The 12322-nt window shown below is 37.2% G+C and overlaps 1 protein-coding gene across 3 annotated transcripts in view; it reads right to left on the bottom strand.

Moving 5' to 3' along the window:
• LOC110827189 (transmembrane protein 181) overlaps nucleotides 1-4641 on the bottom strand; it is a 119971-nt gene extending 115330 nt beyond the window's left edge. The window contains exon 1 of one of the 3 annotated variants that reach the window (XM_022058604.2): nucleotides 4543-4641. The gene's annotated coding sequence lies outside the window, so the exon portion shown is untranslated. The remainder of the gene's footprint in view (nucleotides 1-4542) is intronic. The other 2 variants (XM_087358971.1, XM_022058608.2) reach the window with 2 other exon arrangements.
• Between the last annotated feature and the right edge of the window lie 7681 nt (nucleotides 4642-12322).

Genomic DNA, 12322 nt, shown 5'->3' with positions numbered 1-12322 from the left:
TTTTCTATGTATTTCTTGTGAAGCGAATTATTAAGATAACGTTAAAATAAAATAGAATTAACGTAGCCGACAATTACACGTTACATTCCTTTCATCACATGTACATTTACGAATATCAAGTGGTAATACCAGCCGAGAAATTAATGTTATCATACCGATCTTTTGGACGGTAAGCAATAAGCACTACGAAGCCGTAAAAAGTACAACGTCTCCCGCTTTTCTCATGCACACAACTTATCTCTTCATCTGTGACCACGATCCTCTGAGACGTCCCACTGTTTGCATGTAACAATAGAATTTTACACTTCATAGACAAATGTTTAAGATATTTAAAACGTGTAAGTTATAAGTTGTTATAACTTTTTAACGGGAAAATGCAAGGTGCGCGTTAACTGTCGGAAACAGGAAACGAGTCGATCTTCAGCTATTTCAAGAGGGGGTTGAGGGGTGGAGGGTGGAAATGGTGGGTGATGAAATTAGTTATTATTTAATCGAATGGGGGAGTGTAAGGCGTTTCATGTAGTTGTGAGGCTACAGCAAGGATGAATGGTTTACCCACATAAATATTAGCTTATTTAGTATAAACTATCGTCTTATAAGTTAAAATTGTTTACTCTGTTTGTGGCAGAATGGACTCAAATACACTTCAGTTTTATAATAAAATTTGGGGCAATGTTGTTTTTTATTTCTCTGGACTGTTAGGGCTAGAATATTTTTGTACAGTACGATAAAAAGACATGGAAGTTATAAATGTGGGATGTGGTTATACTAACCTAGTTTCTGAAGACCTTCTCTGACATGACCTAACAACTAAAGAACAAAAAATATTTCATTAATCGAATGTTGACCCCACAAACTTTCAGTATCACCACTCTTCAATTTATTACGAAATGCGAATCTACCTTAATTACCGTTTCAATGTTCAGTTTTGCTTCTAAACATTATTTTAAATTAATTTTTAACAAGAGGAAGAAACTTTGTGTCAAATAAAAATATGATTCAAATACAATAAACATCTCTCTTTCCAACTAACTGTTCTGAAGCGAAATTGAATAACTCCCACCTTTTTTTCACTACTGAACATTACTGACGTATATGTGCAGATATAATAATAGGGCACAGCAAAAACCTAGTTTATGTGGGTGTCCATATTTTTATCACCAACCGCAAAAAAGTCTGTTGAACTGTAACATATCGGTTCTTTAAAAAAATTATTAAAAAATCAGTGGTCATTTCTGTAATCTTTACTGGCAAATTATAGGTTACAGGTTTTGTAGTAGGGTTTCGCGAAATGAGAGTGATGAATTGGATAGCAAGTACCGTTAGGATCGCATTAGTACAACGCTAAGCCAAGGGAAATACAAACAAAATGAAGTGATCAATACTACTGGATGGCAGTATGCATAAATTGCAAAGCCTTTCGTAAAAGAAGATGTTAATGAAATGATTGATGATTCTTGGTGAAACTAGTCAGTAGCAGCAATTAATGTTCTCACCAGTCTCCGAATTATTTTATGAATGCGAATTCCACGAGTCGAAATCCCAGGTCATTAATGTGTGTTTTTACAGGGGGTTGTAGGCTTTAACTCAGAAGCATGAGTGGGCATTTCCCGAGAACCTTATAAGAATAAAATTCTTTTTCTTCCTCTAAAATTAAATTGTATCGGGCTTTGCCCCCATATTCTTCTCCTTGTTCTTACTCTTCTACTTTCCTTCCTAAATCTCCCTTTAGCTTCACAATGTTATGGTTTAAAAAAACATTTTGTAATATCTCTCTACAAACATTTCAAATACTTTGGTAACACATACCAGCTTTTAGCGGACATTGGATCTAAAGTTGTCACATTCAGGAAAACTGCTTGGAATATGACGCGGGCAACAAGTGCATTAAACGATGAGCTGTTGGGAACAGTCGGTAATTGGTTAGATAAAATGATAGCTTAAATGTTTGATGGAACGTTGGATACAATAAGGCAGCTGATGCAAGGCAATCCAGCAAAATAAATAGCATATTTCACCACGACTTATCAATCTTGCACTTAGACTAAATCTTAAAGTTGTTCCTGTGCTTAAGCACCACGCTTTGAAGACGTGGAGTTAAAGTTCCACGTTCAATTTAAAATTTAATGGATCGGTCAGTTAACGCTGTAACCGCTTTACCAAAATTCATTATATGGAGGTGGATGTGGTGTCGAAGTGAAATATCCCCCTACCGGGAATCAAATCCCTGTCGTCCAGTTTAACCGAAATGTCACTTGACAACTATCGATAATCATTTCTACATTACTTCTCGGATATTGTAGTTTTCACCCTCAAAAGTAAAGTAACGGATATTTCCGTTATTCGATTTTCTTCAAGTATTAACCTGTGAACTATTAAAAAATTGCAGTTTCCTTCTTTAGTTAAAAAAATTGAAGTAATTTTTCAATGCGAAACTTACAATAAAAATAGGTAATTATTGTAGCAGTTGTTAATTTAACACCTCACGACTAGCGTTGTATCCTCTTCCCTTAAGTGAGGGTAATTCTAGATGCCTCCCGGCAGGGGGTAGTTGGGACGGCCCCTTTTATGAAAGCCGACTCCTAAAAAGAAACAATAAATGATCGGGCGCGGGGTCATGAGGTGAGGAACGGTAAGGAAACACTCAGCTGCTCTGATGCCTAAGCATGTCTTTATGCAAAGCTGGCATTTAAACAGAACGGATGATTCGCTGCGTATCAATGGCTCTCATAGAAATTGTAATTAATGGACCAAAGAAACAGGAGACTGTCCTGGATGTTGTTAGCTACAGCAGAATCCCAATTATCTGACCTAAACGGGACCCGAAGACGGTCGGAAAATAAGGAAGACTAGTGAAGAAGACGAGGGGAAATATCAAATAAATTTATAATACAATTGCAGTATTATTAAATTACGAAGAAAATAAAACACTTCTTCAAATGAAAAAATCTCATGAAAAAAATGTTATTTATAACAATAAAAATCTATAAATTAAAGCGTTTATTTGCAATAATAAATGAAAAAACACCTCCTTCTGAGCCTCCAGCACCGGTAAATCTGTAACCCGTCCCCTGAAACGTCGCTGATGACAGACAGAATTGCCGTTGATCTAACCTGCTTAGTACAACATTCATATTCCTGCACTGCTCTATATCTGAGCGAAGAATTGACTCGACCTTCAAACAGAAGTACCCAACTCAGCAAACACACTGCCGTTCTAATACGCGGCACAGAAATATTTACCGACTCTGTTCTCCATAAGATTCTTAAGTTTCTAGCTTTTCGTCTTTTTCTTGTATTTTTAGTATTTCATACTTTATATATAAAATGTAGTGAAAGGGTCGGGTAACTGGCAACACACCCATAGCATCAAATATATTGCAGATGTGCCAACAGTAGAAACATTTTCAGGAATGGGCAATATTTCTAGGACATCATTCAGCCATGGCTTCAATGTCGAGTCACTTCTCCGCTCAGACAGACTGTACTAACAACTCTGCTACATAGGTCTATTCGATTTTTATAACTACGGTGACGTCATTGGCCTTCAGATCAGTCTGAACCCACTCGACCGATTTTGTCTCCCGAACACCTTCATAAATCTTTATCTTCTTGTCATAAACTAGAAATGCTACGAGAAGAAGTTTTCAAAACCAAATTGCTACATTACTATATAATAAGAAGAAATAATCATGTGACAGGCAGAAGGACAGACGAACCATCATTTTGTTCCGGCTTTTCCTTGAAACAAAACACATTAGCAACCTCAGATACCAAAGCCAGTTGGAACAGACTGCAGGCCTAATGCGGTAATACCTACGTTTCTAGGTCAGGATTACACTTCAGACCCCAAATACTACAAAAACTGTCATTATGCCAATAAATTGTTCCCTAGTTGAACCGACATTGCGGCAGATCTAGTTTTGGAAATGACAGATCACCACCATGCTTCTATTCCCGAAAACGCTGACTGTACAAAGGCAGGACCGACGGTATGCAACCCGTGGTTCGTACATTCTTAAGTCATGAAAAGATTTTTACAAAATCAACTGGTTTTGAGAAATATTACATATATGAATTTAAATTCGCTCTTCAGCTTTTAACGTGCATGTTCTTAATACACAATTTTATTTTGCAGTGAAATATGGACTTTCAGACATGAGGTCCGCGTTATGCGTTTATTTCATATACTTGTCTTATAACCAACGATACGAAACAGCTGGTTTAACCATGTCGTTTTAAAATACGTGGAGATCCATCGCCTACACTGAACTTATACTATATTTATAATAAGCGCTAATCAAGCTGTGACCTGTCAGTGGCGTGGTTGTATTTTCAATTGAAACATGAGCTAAAATGTAAAAAACGAAAGACCCTTTGCCATTGCCCCAAATGTCATTAACAGCAGAGCTTGGGACGTAGCGAGAGTTTATATAAATAATAAAAAGTTTGGATTTGGTTGACAAGTAGTGTTCATGTTAATGACAAATTGCTTGAACAAAATAAAGGAAAATGAATGGGGCAATTTCGAGTTATTCCTACCTTGACTCGGGAAGTGATGGCTCACAAAAAACACTACGTAGCTGTACTTGTCGGTCGCACTAAGTGGCCTGTCTATTGCCCGTGGGGGACACAGTGTGACACACAGTGCTCCAAGCGGAATGTTCTTAAGTTGGAGGAAATTATGACGATGGAACTTAAATGGTAGGAAAGCGCCTAACTTCTATGTGGACCGAAATTTTTAAAATTTAACCCTGCCCGGCAAGAAGATCATTTGGCCTGAGCCCGAAGTCTATTTTTAACTGTTACCCGTACCCCACTTAAGCCCGACTTCCTATTATTCCAGCCCGAATGATCCCGATCTATTTAAAACCTGCCCTATTTATTGTATCATTAATACGTTTTTCTTCCAATGCGCAAATGTCAATAATCCTTGGATGAATTATTTAACGACGCTCTAAGAGCATCTGAGGAAATAATCTCGTTTTAAATTGAATAGAAGTCTGGGGTGGGGGCAGAATCGAAATGGACATTGTGACTTGGAGAAAAACCATACCGTGCCAGAAATAAAACCCCGTTCGTCAAACCCGTAGCCTAGTTACTATACCGGATAGATATATTAAATATTACGCTGATCAGTAGAAGCTGATTAATTTTCTTCAAACTTGCAGGAGACTATTCAGCAAAAAGTAATAATGGACCGAGTTGAGGTGTTTAGTTACGCTAACAGATATTTCGAAAACAATATTTAGTAAAACGACAATTTTATTTTATTTATTTAGTGTTCTGTCTGACGACAGGTCCATATGAACAGGATCCTTCCATCCTTTTCTCGGACTGGGACCTGTTCATATACGTTCTTGGCAGATGATCCAGAAGTGATTTGCCATTGCCTTCTTCTGTGTGTGAATGGAGTAATTGTTGGGATGCCACGGAGGAAAACTCCGTGTTGCCTAGACCACGGCCTTGCCCAACACAAGTTATAAATTCGGGCACCGCCGGGAATCGAACGCGAGACCCCCAGGATTACAAGGCCAGCGTTCTAACCGCTAGACCCCCGTGGCTCCTTAAAACGACAATATAGACAGTAAATTAATAACATGCCAGAGAATAAATCGCATAATAAAATAACCTTCAATGGTATTCAAATAAGATTGTGAAACAAAACGAAAGAGTTTAACCTTCTATACCGAAGAGACAACTAACATAAACGGAAAATAATCGACAAAATAAATTTTCCGTGATCAGTTGCATGGGTGAAGACACTCTAATATCAAAACAGTAGTCAATACATTAAAAAGTAACTACAGGTAAATTATATTATTTATACAATTTCAGACTACAGACATCTAGGAATGAATTATGATTTTTATTGATCTGACCGGAAAACATATGGCATAGCTCTAATGACATAATATCCGTGGAAGAGACCAGCAAATAGTCAAGCCTATTTTAACAACAGTAATCAAGTCTAATATGTTAATCACAGGGGGTTGCTGGTATAAACCTGTCCTATAGCAGGCAGATGTGTACATTCTAAGCCAGATAAGAAGGTGCTCGTTTTTGCGCCCAGTGGGGCGCTGTCCACAAGGCATAAATTTTGCTCTTTAACTAATTTCTTTATGAAAGAAAAGATCGTATTTTAAACCAAGAGGAAATAACGCATTGGATACAAGATATATGGACTTCACAGTTTTATTTGAACCAAGACAGATAGGCTTCAACTTTCATGTATGTATGTGTGTTATATACGAATAATTTCAAGGCTTATCATCATTTATAAGATGATTCCACACTGCTGGACTAGAAATAGTTAAAGGCCCGCCCCACTTCGCAACCGTAGTTTCATCGTAAACGTATTGATAATCATCAGCGGCATTGTATTATTATTATTATCATCATCATTATCATCGCCATCATTTATTTTATTTCTACATTCACATCTATATTTCAGACTGCCAACATGCGACAATAACACTTATTCTTGACTTGTAAAAGAGAAATGTTTTCATGCCATTTCTTTTCACGGGATACAGAATCTGCACCCCGTTGATCCAGAAAACGTCAAGATTTGTGGGGAAAACAAGTGCGTTCGGCAGGCAGCAGGTTGTGGGCCCCGGCACGCGACAGCTTGCCAGACGGCACAGTTGGTGAGCGGGCGCCCCCTCCCCAAGTACAGCCAGCACCTTCTGTTGGCTGGGAACAATGGCCACTTTGCCCTCAGGGGGAAGAAGTCTCTTGTGCCTGGTGGGTTCTTTCCAACACCACAATCTTGCGGAAATTTCATCATGACACAGAATTCGTTTATTAATGAGACAAAGGTGAATACTGTAAAGAGACGCTACACAGTTGATGTCACTAGTTTCACGGGACACTTGACTGCTTTTCGCGCCAAAAATAGGAAGATAAAGAACGCAAGATAAGGACTATTTATTAACGCTTTTTACCGTAATTATATTCTTACCATATGCCTTTAAGATACTCAGCATTTTGTCTGCAGAATGTAGGCGTAGTTTTAGATTTCGCTTGGTGCCAGAAATCTCTCGATTCTTGAGATATTAATCTAAAAATCGAGACAGTCGATTGTGACCTTCTGGTTTGAAACGCAATGTAATCTTACAGGTGGTCACGAACGTCTTGGACGATAGTACGGAGGCAAAAAGACAAACAGAGTCACATCTCAGATCGCGATCGACTTCTTAAAGGTCTTGAGAACCTCAGATCTCAGTTCTTCTTAAATTAGCTACTACCTGTAAACCCGCATCTGAGAATAAAATTAACCACTTGAATCCAAAGTTTGTATAAATAAAATTTAGAAATTCAGTTTTTACCGCAAAGAAAACAACACGTCACAAACAAAAGAATCAGTTAGTTAATGCTCTTTAAGAAAAAAAAATGCTGTTTATTCTGAGAACAACACGAAACCCATACGCACATTCTATGGACAAAATGGAGAGTTATTGGACGTTAAAGCAAAGTTATATGTACATATAATTACCTTTCGTCCTTCAAATGTGAGGCATATAATCGTAGTAATTTACAAATGATAGATTTAAAGTCTGGCACTGTTTTAGTGTTGTTTTATCAAATAGAACACGAAATGATGAATACGTGCATTGGTTTACATGAGGTAGACAAATTCGTACAAAATTCTGATGGAAAACCAAGAAGGCGATGGAAAGATAGTATTGAAATGTATCTTGAGAAAACGGATTGTGATAAAGTAAACTGAATTAAATTACATCAGCATCGTGAAGAATGGCTGGCTTTGATATTTGCAGCGATAGCCTTTTATCAGGTGTCTACGTATTATAGGTCTAGTTTTGTATCATAACTCATAATTGTAAAACATCAGTCACCTGAAGAAGGAAGCAGATTCATAACTTTTAGGAAAACTATCGGTTTAGTATTTTTCCTTGATTATTTAGGCTATATTGTGCGTCTGACAAAGGTTAAGCGTTTGAAGCAACAACATAAGCAGAAGTGTATTGAGGCACAATATTACGTCTGTTTCAAGAACATTCGCTGCCCACAGAACGTCTTATAATGGACTACTTATCCTGGCTGTCGTTTGTTCTTAAAAAGTTTTTAGTTGTACAGAAAAAAACTCAGTCATTTGATTACAAAGGACGAAAATGGAGATTTACAATGGCAATTCTTTGATTTCAGTCGATGCTGTAAGCGATACTATTGGAAGAAGCTGTGACTAAATTGGATAACAAGTTATAACTCATAGCAATGCTTAAATTTATACAGATTTCAAGTGACTCACGTAGTGACGTGTCTAGAAAACCAATTTATGGCACAGTCTTAAAATATCAACTAATGTAACAATAAATTAAACAGAATAAAATAAGAATGTTGGTACTTTCAAAAACATATCTCTATTTATATGTAACTACGTAACACCATGGCAAGTGTTGAGAAACTGGTAGTGGCCCAGCTTTCTCAATAATTTCCCTTGCCTTTTATGAAAGCTGAAGGTTTATTAACAAGTTTATAAAATCATAATTCTGGGTTTTATCACGAATCGGTTAAATTCAGTCAACACCCTCTTTCTGCTTCTCTCTCCCATGCGTGCTTTATGCCTCGCCCATCTCACTTGATTTCACAGCAATAATAATATTATATAATTCTTTTCCAGCCTCATACAACGTTCTTATGTTCGAATATTCTCCTCAGACAAATTCAATCTACTTCTTCCTCTTAAGACCAAGTGACACACGAATAAATGGGTCAATATATTCTGTAAATCTACACAACATTATGTAAAAACTTGTCTTACATATCGTTTATAATGAGAGGGGTGAATTCGTACACCTGGTCCTATGACAAAAGTGGAAATGAATAAAAAATAACGTCCTGTACCGATCAGCAGCTCCCCACTACACGCCACGCCCCGCAAGGGGCCCTCTTTTGTATTTTCTCCCGCGTTTAATGAAATGTCTGTCGAAAGCGTGCCTACACTTGTGGCAAGCGCATGTCGCTTTAACTGAAGAGTATCTGGGCGCACAGGATTACCGGCCACGTGAACACCAAATCGATTACAGGCAATATAACCAGTGTTTTATTTAACTTGCCCTTTTCAAATGACATACTGGACTTAACAATACCGGCACATATATACCAAAACCATGCTTGATAGAGCTCAGAATTATTCAAAGGCCGTTGTCTTCGGTGGTGGGAAATCGTAGTTGCCTTTCTGCAATTTAACTGTAATGATCTCACACAACTCACCAGCTTGTATTGAACGTTTCTCTTTAGGATTTTATGAGCGTTCATTTATATGGTTTGACGTTTCACGGTACCCTGATACTAAGTTTAGAAGCTGTAAATATGCCAGGGTATATTACAAAATACGGCAGTTGTTAGCCAGCCAACTGAGGTTTACACGCTCGAGGCGAACGTAACATGTACTGCCTTGTTGGATCTAACGATCTGCTGTATTCCAGTATATGAAGTATTTTCTATTTTTCGTTTTCCAAATGTTAACGAGACTAACACGCTTGCATTCTTTAACCTGGCAACGGTGATATCATAATATACCCCTAAAATAAACTTACGTGTGTAGAAGATGTGACCCTATATAATGCATAAACACGTAGAATTATACGTAAAAGGCTTACATGCATGCATTATTTACATACACACACTAGCCTACATATAGATCTATGTTCCACAGTTTAGTAGTTAACATTTCTGCTTTATATCAATATTATCCTGGTTTAAATCCTCGTCCCAGACGCCGATTATATTGATTAAAGTTTTCGTGGTTTTCCTCGGATCCTCCGCTATAATTCAAAAATATATACTTCAAAAACTAATGACCGTTGTCTTCTCATTTCATCAGTCAAAATTCTCCCATTCGACTTAGCTTAAATGTTTCTAAATGAACAAAACTACGTTCTTTACAAGATAGAACATTTGTATTATGTCATTCGTCCCTTTATTTCCCTTCTGATGAACAGTAACATTCATCGTTATAAACTCATTACTTAATGAAGTTGTACAGAGTGCTTCTTAACACTAAAAGTTTGAAGGGACGAGGTGCAGTGAATACAGGATATAGAAATGGGTTGTTTCTCCCTTAACACAGAATTTTCCTACCCTTGTAATGAGCCGCTGTTGCTAAAGAAACCTGACCTATAGCATTTCTTTGCCCTTATCTCTGCCCTTGTCATAATAGTAACCGCCGAGCTAACCGGTGCTTGAACTGCGGGTGGTCAACCAGTGATTAGTACGTGGAGCTTAGCACTAAACAACCATGTCGTGCTTTATTTGTAAATAGCAAGGATAAAACTTACTGTAGCAAGATGTCTGTGATTGATACCTTTTCATTGACTGTCTGCAAAGTACAGAACGTGTTATTTGAAATATTTTCTGTTTAACAATATAATTGTTGGCTTTAAACGTGTCATCTAAATCCGAAGCTGGACGTACGTTTAAAGTTTCTCAACCGGTGGTCTCAAACAACGTTGAGCAGTTGTGGTTTCAGGCACAAAAATAAAAATAAATCCAAATGTCCTAATTTTGATCTTCGTTTTCTACCAAAATAAGTTATAATTACAGGTATTCTTTCCCATAATTAATTAAAACTAGGCCCATAAGCCTCTTATTTTTTTAAAGATATTAATAAGAATTGTCTCTCTTGAGGTGTATTTATGATTCCGTCTATTTTATTCTTTCAGGTTTAAAATATATTAAATATTCGTATAGGCGCCATAAATTACGCATTTAATTCAGTTCAGTCGTTAAAGATGCATGGAGCTATACCTCCTTTCTTCCAGACGTTTACGTGTTGTGGTACATAGTTAAACATCAGGGAGAAAATTAAGTTTAACTTTACATAGATTTTCAAAGCTTGCCGCAAATGAAATATAAAGATGTAAACACTTTATTGTCAATGAAATTGACAAGGAATAACAAAACTCTACAAATAAATCACACCAAAATAATTTCTACAATAGAATTATGCACCTGTTATTAGCAAAGGGCGGTTATTTTGTAGTCTAGACATAATGAAGAAGGAAGAAATAATATGGCGCTTTCGTGATGGCAAGCCGTCTGAAGCTAGGGCAGATTCATGGATGCGGTTTCCTAAACACTGTTAATGCCGCTAGTTTTACTTTGAATACGGATGTTTGGCTCTTTGATCCTATTTTGGGAACAACAGAGGTAATTGTGTCTCCATCTCTTGAAACTCCCCAGACGAGTTTAAGTACAATACAATCCAACGACTGTCAATAGTTTTGCGTTGTGTTATAGTACGGTAAGCCGTAAAGCACTGAACATAACGGTGAAATAGATATGAAGAATGGAAAAATCGGGTTGGAAAATGGAGGATAACAAAAGAGGCGACAGAAGAGTTCTGAGACCATCGACCAGCCTTTCTGCTGCTGGAAAAGTTGATTGCATCTAATGGGTGGGATTCTTCAACCGTAGATATAGAAATCAGTGTGCATTATTTTTTCTCAGACTATATTTTACAGAAACATAAGGTAGCTCATGAAAGTTGAAATGTAATGTGACTAAAACTATGTATGAGTGAATGGGCCATTTTCGTTTTTTACAAATTAACCTTCTCATGTCATGGGACCTATGAAAGATCGCGAGAAAATTATATGGAATTTGCCACCGAAATATCTCTACGTACTGCTGCATACAATATATTATCTCCAGTAATTACTTCTGCATATATTTACAGACTATTTCGATCTCGTAATTTATAAAATTGATTTAAAGCCTCGGGTTTCTTTCATGTTCTTGTAGCAGAAGCGTTTCTATATGAGACTGACAATTCACCACTGCTCCATCCTGAAGACCAGCCCCCTCCCCTCCCCACAAGCCTGCCTCTTGGGTGTACAAGCAATTTTACTGAAAACGTACCTTAATTTCTTGAATTAAGTTTTTATAGAAAATATAACGGTATATTATTTAGATTTTAGGGTTTACCAACATTACATAAATCCTTGTTGCCTCCATCATCAGGATGATGATAAAGGCAGGAAGTACCTCTGAAACGTCGGTAAATTTCTATTAGTCTACACGGCGCTACAACCCAGAAGACAATCTACAATATTTTACATTATGTAAATAATACAGAACTCTGCTAAATGGATACTTATAGAAAAATATATTGTGCATTGTGATTCAGTGTGTGCAACAAACGAGCATTATCACAGTACAAGTTAAACATTACTCTATTTCACCTGTCTGGTTCGTCCTACTTCAAACGTTTTCAATGATGATGCCGCATCCTGTAAAGATGTTCCTGATTCCTTGGTCGGTAATTTTACGATGCTGTTTTAGCTAAAGGTTAAAT

The sequence above is a fragment of the Zootermopsis nevadensis genome, unplaced genomic scaffold (assembly GCF_977971745.1).
Source record: "Zootermopsis nevadensis isolate Lab colony 2312 unplaced genomic scaffold, Znev_1.0 Znev_ptg000030l, whole genome shotgun sequence".
In the NCBI taxonomy this organism is placed as follows: domain Eukaryota; kingdom Metazoa; phylum Arthropoda; class Insecta; order Blattodea; family Termopsidae; genus Zootermopsis; species Zootermopsis nevadensis.
The sequence above is the reverse complement of the archived record's forward strand: the minus strand, read 5'-3'. Positions and strand labels throughout refer to the sequence as shown.